Below are 8290 nucleotides of genomic sequence, written 5' to 3' on the forward strand. Positions count from 1 at the left end.
GCTTACTATAAGCCGGGCTCTGTGCTGAGTGTTAGGGATCCAATATGAGTAAGATCTGGTCTCTGCCACCCAAGAGCGCAGGGTCTAGCCCGGCAGAAAGACTGGGAAACAAATAATGTCATTGTGTAACAATGTGGCAATTAGAATATCAAGGCCTCAAGGGAGCATGGAGGAGGGAATGACTTTTCCTGAACCTCAGGGAGTTTTCCCAGAAAATGTGATTTTTATTACCTTGAACTAATCCAGAGCAAATATTTATTGAAACCTACTATGTGCCAGACACTGGATATGAAGATACAATGATTTAAAAAATATATTTCCTGTCTTCATGGACCTTGAAATAGCCCTATGAGTCATAAAATAAAATGAATAAGAGATTGTTGTTGGCATTTCAGGCAGAGGGAAGGAATGTGGAAAAGCAAGGGAGTGGGATGTTCTGAAATTTCTAGTAATGCACTATGTTCTAGCAGTGGCAGCTGGGAGCAGTGGCCAGGCATGTGGCTGGCAAAGTGGACTGACTGGGATTAGATCGGGAAGGGGTTGATAGACACAACTAGCAACAGTGGTCTTCCTAGTAGAGGAGATGGCGAAGCACGGCTGACATTGGGAAGTGACATGTGGGATTTAGATCCTGCTGCAGATCACAGGGAGTAGATACTACTGGGCTTCCAAGGAAAGAGAGAGCAGAAATAGTATAAACCTCTAGTGATGCTGTACAGGATTAATAGTGAATTTATGACTTGTGATGAAATTACACAGTGGCCATTCTCCTGCCTGTCCTTGAAGGCCAAATTCATGGCTTAGTGCTATGTTTGTTGATTAAATTCACGGAGCTATTGCAGTGCAGGATAAATTAGATAATTTGTATCAAGTGCCTTAAATATTTGTTATGTCTGTTAACTCGGTAATTCTTAGCAAATTGGAAAAGAAAAAAGCATGTAGTAGGAAGATCTGGGTGGGGATCTTTATTCATTCACTTTTTAGCCATATGACTTTGGTCAAGTTTGGAATATTTTAATCTATAAAGTGAAATTACAATAGAAATTTTGTCTTAATGTATAGCAATTATGGAAGATGTGTATAAAGCATCTGGCACAATGTCTTGCCTATAATAAAAACTCAAGGCCGGGTGTGGTGGCTCACACCTGTAATCCCAGCACTTTGGGAGGCCAAAGCGAGCCGATCACGAGGTCAAGAGATCGAGACCATCCTGGCCAACATTGTGAAACCGCGTCACTACTAAAAATACAAAAATTAGCTGGGCATGGTGGCACATGCCTATAGTCCCAGCTACTTGGGAGGCTGAGGCTGGAGAATTGCTTGAACTTAGGAGGTGGAGGTTGCAGTGAGCCGAGATCACGCCACTGCACTCCAGCCTGGCAACAGAGCAAGACTCCATCTCAAAAAAAAAAAAAAAGCAGCCGTTACTATTTTACTATTGTTGTTGTTGGAATTCATCCACAGAAAGCAATCCAACATGAAGTAATAGTAATAGATAACATGTTTACAGTATTGGCAAGGTGTGTGGGAGTTGTTAAGCATAGTTATAAGAATGGTCCTATACAGTATGCAACAATAATAAAATATGTGGCAATTAAAAAAGGATTATATAATTACAAGGGGATATATTTAAACCAGTCTACTCTGCAGTAGGACAAATCCGGTTGTCTTGGGTCAGTAACATGTTGTGCATGTTTTCTAGAACATTCTTTATTCTGAAATATATTTAGCTGCTCCTTCACTCACTCATTCACTTTATTGCTCATTAGTTCATTCATTTACAAACACACAGTGGGCCTCTGCTAAATGTGAAGCCCTAAACTAAGTGCTGTGTGTGTTGATCAAATAATAATAAATGCTTTTAGAGAAGAAACCATAAGACTACTATATCACTTTAAGGCCTTTACCATATGTGACAACATTTCCCGTGTTTCAACTCGGGCAGCAAGTCATGTGTAGGCTCAAAACTATTTGACAAACTTCTAGTTTAAGTTGTAGAGAGTTTCACGTCATGCTGATGTGCATGCAGACTGTGGCCTGCTGAACTCCAGAACATTCCATTCTCACTGACAGCTCTGTGAATGAAACCCTGAAGTTGTGCAAAATGCAGTTGTCCTGGTCTGTTTGGGCTGCTATAATAAAATATACGCTGGTGGCACATAAACAACAGAAATGTATTTCTCACAGTTCTAGAAGCTGGAAAGTCCAAGTCGAGGCATCAGCCCGTTTTGTGTCTGGTAAGGGCCAGAGTCCTGGTTCATAGATGGCACCTTCATACTGTTCTCACGTGGTGGAAGTGGCAGGACAGCTCTCTGGGGTCTCTTTTATAAGGACACTAACCTTATTCTTGAGGTCTCTGCCCTCATGACCTTATCACCTCACAAAGACCTCATGTACTAATACAATCACATTGGTGATTATGTTTCAACATGTGAATCTGGGGGGACACAAGCATTCTGACCAAGCAGCTGTTAGAGCCTTAGACATAAACCCATTGGCCTGAAATTCAGGAACTTCCCAACAACTTCGTCTCTCACTTTTGGTTACATACCGACCAGCTGCTCATCACCCCATGGACTCCAGGCTCCTACTTTTGTGTTTATGACTTGGATCATTTCCTCCTGTGTATTTGGTGCCTCCATGTTTCCCTGGAATCTTTTCCAGGACGTTCCCTTCACCTGGCTGCACTCCCTCAGTTCAAGGTTACATTCCCCAGTTCTCTTATTTGGCTATGTGGATGTCTCAGGTTTTAAATGACATGTTCAAAATCCAGGTGACATGGTTGTGCTTGGACAATAATGAAGAGGTTTGTGGTGTTAATGCCTGAGCTCCAATCTAGATACTCCTGATGATGGAATCTACAGATTGCCTAGTGTCAGTCAGTAAAGGTAGCCAAGAAGATAAGTGCTCCCACTTACTGCTTCATGCAAGATTTAACCAATCCATGAATGGGAAACCCAATCAGGATACATCCTGCTCTGTAATGTTTTAGAAGGTGCCATATCTTAAACTGAGTCCTTCACCATTGCCTTAGTTCTACTGTCAGTGTTACATTACTTTGCATTCAATTTCATACTCCCTTGCTGCCTTCCTTGAATGTTCTGCTAACTTATGAAGAGGTTCTGTCATCCATTTGTGTAGGTAGAGAAGAAGGAAGAGGTTCAGGGAAGACGGTGCACACCTTCATAGCTGCAGCCACTGGTCCACGTGATCCACATGATCCTTTGCTTTGAAGATAGTCATGCTGCCTAGCTGCATTTCGGTGGTGATGGAGTCAGTGACTTGCTGCTATGCTTTGGCTCGTGTTGACTGTGTTAACTCCTTGTCATAAATTGCCCCATCACTTTGAGAATATTCTCTGTTACTAAGTTTAATAATAGTTGTACTTTAATTATGCCTTTTGAATGCTAGACCAGCCACTTTCTTTCTCTCTAGTTCTTATACAGCCCTTTGAATTATTACTCCATTTTATGGATTGAGGAAACAGGACCCAGAGAGACTAATTAATTTATTCCATGGTAGCCCATTACTCAGTGGCCCTGGAGGTCATGTGTATGTGCATGTGTGTGTATGTGCATGTGTGTGTATGTGTATGTGTGTATTGAGAAGAAAGGGGGCAGGAGAAAAGTTTATTCTGAAACTATATGATTATTTTTTACTATATCACATTACTTGTCATTAGGCTTTCTAGAGTTGACTGAACCTTTGGATTGAATGGCCCACGTAAAATCCTTCCATAATGGTGATTCCCATTCTCAATTTTTTTAACAGCTCGTGTTGGAGAAGCAGCTGCTTATTTACAAGGTATTTTTTAGTAGTACCTATTAAAAGGTCACCTTTTAGATGTCACCTTTTTATGCAGATGTACTTCCCTGTTTTGCAGTGGTTGATGTTGTATTTACATGAAATTCTACTCACAGGGCCCCAATGCATGATCCAATCATTGTCTTCGATTTAGAATGCTATTTGGACACAGTAGGTCATAAAGGAGGAAAAGGGACACAAGGAGAAGGTGCAGGGGAGACAATAGGGAGTGGCAGGAAGGAGAACTGTATCATACAAAGATCGCAGGATTTTCCACTTGAGTGACCTATGCCTTTTTGCTTGTTTGTTTGCTCACTTGCTTACTTTACCATGACTAGGCTGGGGATGTGTTTTTGTCCCTGGATAAATTGTCCACTGGGAAAAGACCAGGGTATAAATACAGAAGAAATAGTAATATTAGCACCACTTCTTTCTAGGCCCTGGTTTTGTAACTCTTCTTCTCATACAGGAAAATAGCTCTTGTGTGCTCACAAGTGAAATGAGATACAAGAAAATTTTGTTGTTGTTCTTAGAGTAGGGTGGGAAACCCAACATATGGGAATTTTCTGAGTGTTGCAAATTGCCTACCGTCCTGTTAAGTATTGCTGAGCAGCTAATAAAAAAAAGTAAAAACAGGTAAAATGAAGCAGCTAGTCCAGGAAGTGCTACACATTTACATATTATGTAGAGTGCTAGGTTACTGTAAATGATTCCATTTGAAGGGTGTTCTGGTAAATCTAGTGCGCGTTCCCACACCTAGCACACAGACCTCAAAGGAGCAGACAGACCTGGGTCCAGACCACCCCTGGTTTCACAAGCTTCAGAGGCCTTGAGTGGTATTTAACTTCCCTGACCATCGTTGCTCTTGGGTGGAATGGAGATAATAATACCTTCCTTATGAAGAAAATAGGCAAAATCAAATTATCACTTAAGATTCCCTTCAGCTTTTACAATATAACCTTTAGTGTGGGAAAATCAGGCATGTAACAAGTAGACCAATATCTGAACACCGATGCATTGAGATTCCATCCAATTTGGGCACCAAATCAATCATCAACTTGGCCTTGGATGACCCTGAGAACTCAGATTAAGGTTGAAGAGAATTAATATGTGTACCAGGCTTGCCAATTTAACAAACACCCTTATGCATTTTGTCTTATTTAATCCAAACAACAACTCCTTAAAAGAGGTTTTGTTATTAGCCTCAGTAGAAGAAACCTGCGTCTCAAGGAATTTACTAGCCCGTGAACACAAACCTGGTCATTCTAGTGGAAAATCCTGCAATCTTTGTATGATACAGTTCTCCTTCCTGCCACTCCCTGTTCTCTCCCCCTGCACTTTCTCCTTTTGTCCCCTTTGCTCCACTTTTTATTACCTTCTGTGTCCAAATAGCATTCTAAATCTAAGACAATTTTTGGATCATGCATCAGGGCCCTGTGCATGGAATTTCATGTGAATGCAACATTAACCATTGCAAAATAGGAAAGCATGTCTGAACAAAAAGGTGACATCTGTAGGATAGTGGTTTCTGATTTGTGAGTTCTGGATCCTCAGGTGGACTGTAGTAGAGCAAGTGTAGCATGGAGTCTCAGCTCTATGTAAAGTAATCTACTTAGTAGACTATGGATGGAATAAACAATATGGCTCACCCATATCTCCACATTCTCATTACAAATATTTACACCTGCTTTTGTGGTTAATAAAATACAAAAATGTAGACAAATAACAGATTTCATATTTTTTCATTTAGGCAGTTAAAAACTATAATTTCTATACTCTGGACAATATGAAATTTGATATCATTCAAATTTCACATGATTCAATAAAAGAGCTTACTAACAAATGTGAGTTAGACAGGATTTTGACTCCAGGAAGTAAACAGCTTTCTAAATGGCACAGCTGCTCAGTGACTCCAAGGTGTGATCTCTGACAGACCCTGGGGAAACCACATCTAGAAAAAAGCTGAATGCAAAAGTCAACCAACTATCATTAAATAGGCCAAGCATTTGCCTAAGTACTTCCTCTGAAGTTCAGTAGCTGTATGGCCTTAGGTAAACTATATAATATCCTTAAATCTTACTTTTGGCTTCTTTAAAATGGCACAATAATAGTACAGACCTCATAGAGTGATTGTCAGGTTTAGATGGTCCACAGGTAAAGTGCTCACTTTCTGTCTGGTTGGCAGTGAGTGTAGGCTCTTACCACCACCACGGCCAATATTAGTATAAACACATTAGTTAAACTTCTCTTTCTCCTCCTGTGATGGTTAATACTAGATGCCAACTTGATTAGTTTGAAGGATGCCTAGATAACTGGAAAAGTATTGTTTTGGGGTGTGTCTGTGAGGGTGCCAGAGGAGATTAACATTTGAGTCAGTGGACTGAGAGAGGAAGACCCACACTCTATGTAGGTGGGCACCATCCAATTGGCTGCCAGCCCCACGTGGCTAAAACAAAGCAGACAGAATAAGGTGGAATAAGCTGGTTTTCTGAGTCTTCCATCCTTCATCATTCTCTCGTGCTAGATGCTTCCTGCCCTTGGACATCAGACTGCAGGTTCTTCAACCTTTGGACTCTTGGACCTGCACCAGTGGTTTGTCAGGGGCTCTCGGGCCTTTGGCCACAGACTGAAGGCTTCCCTACTTCTGAGGCTTTTGGACTCAGACTGAGCCACCACTGGTTTCCTACCTCCTCAGCTTGCTGATGATCTATCATGGGACTTCCTTTACCTTGTGATAGTGTGAGTCAATTCTCCTTAATAAACTCCCTTTCATATATACATATATCCTATTATTAATAGTTCTGTCATTCTGGAGAATCCTAATTAACACCTCCCCTCTCCTCTCTCTTTCTCCCCTTGCCTCTTTCTCCTCGCTGACCCTGTGCAAGGCAAGAAAGTTAAGGATGTGCTACGATCTCGTGTCTTCTGGCTGCTCTCAGCCTGATGGGAGAGGCACAAACCTCAACATACGGGTATGACATACAGAAGGCATGGCAAGGATTCTCAGCCAGAAAATGGGGATTCATCAGGGCCTGGCAGAGCCTCTCCCAGGGCAGCCCCATGTGCTGCTAACATGTTCCTTTTCTCTAAGTTCACTAAAATTCCTCAGGGAAACAGACAAAGCACACATAAGACTGGGAAAACATCCCATTGTAGGAAGCTCATCTCCCTTCCAACCAGGGACCCTTGCTAGGTCATCTCAGAAAAAAAAAAAAAGAAAAAAGAAAAAAATTTTACCCTGATGCTATAAGAACAGCCCTACGTCCCCAGATGATGAGAGAATCATTCTACATTGCAGACCAAAGTGTTCCATCCACAGCCTGCCAGCATTTGGGGTACAGGGACTCTTGGAGTTAGTGATATTATGAAAGAATCCTGGTTAGCTTTGTGCCCGGGCCAAAGGAGGCTTTCTTGATTAGTTAGGTATCCAGGATCCCAACTAGGGTATGGAGAGCCAGGCACTTGTCTCAGGTGCAAAAATTGAAAGGGGGAGCTAAAAAAAATCAGTAATCAAGACAAATATTTTCATACAATATTTTAAAAAATAAATATTAAGGCAAAAAACTCTGATGAAAAACCCATCGAGATTTTAAATAAATAGAGTGAATCAGTATGATGGATTTAACTTTTGCCACAGGCTCCAAATATCTGGCCTGACCATCTTATTGATTCCATCTCTCTCCCTAGGGAGGAGCAAAGAAGGAAGGTTCCAGGAGGTAATACATTTTTCTGCATTAAGTTTATGACAAGCACTTTGCAACCACTACCTCATATCTTCCTTTTGGTAACGGTGAAATACAGGGAGGATTAACCCCATTTTATAGACAAGAAAAACTGAGATTCAACAAGAACGAGTTACTTTTGTTGGGTAGAGACAAAATTGAAATTCAGATGTGTCTGAGCCCATGGCCTATAGCAAACTTGTCCAACTCGTGGCCCATGGGCTGCATGCGGCCCAGGATGGCTTTGAATGAAACCCAACACAAATTTGTAAACTTCCTTAAAATATTATGAAACCTTTTTTAAAAAGCTCATCAGCTATCATTAGTTTAGTATGTTTTATGTGTGGCCCAAGACAATTCGTTTCCCAGTGTGGCCTAGGGAAGCCAAAAGATTGGATACCTCTGGCCTATAGCTTTGTCATACTACTGTGGACCTACTTAGTCGACTACACTACTTGGCTCAGTCTCGTCAATGACAGGACTATTCTGCTTCTGCTGCCGTAATAACATGGCACAGCCTGGGGGCTTAAAGAGAAATGTATTTTCTCACAGTTCTTAAGGCCGGAAGTCCAAGGTCAAGGTTTCAGCAGGTTTGGTTTCTCCTGAGGCCTCTGTCCTTCGCTTACAGATGGCTGCCTCCTTGCTAGGTCCTCTTAGGGTCTTTTTCTCAGTGCCTGAGCATCCCTGGTATTTCTTCCTCCTGTTGTGGGGACACCAGTCCTATTGGATTAGGAACCACCCTTACGATCTATTTTAACCTTACT

This window comes from Pan troglodytes, chromosome 12, assembly GCF_028858775.2.
Source record: "Pan troglodytes isolate AG18354 chromosome 12, NHGRI_mPanTro3-v2.0_pri, whole genome shotgun sequence".
NCBI classification, from domain to species: domain Eukaryota; kingdom Metazoa; phylum Chordata; class Mammalia; order Primates; family Hominidae; genus Pan; species Pan troglodytes.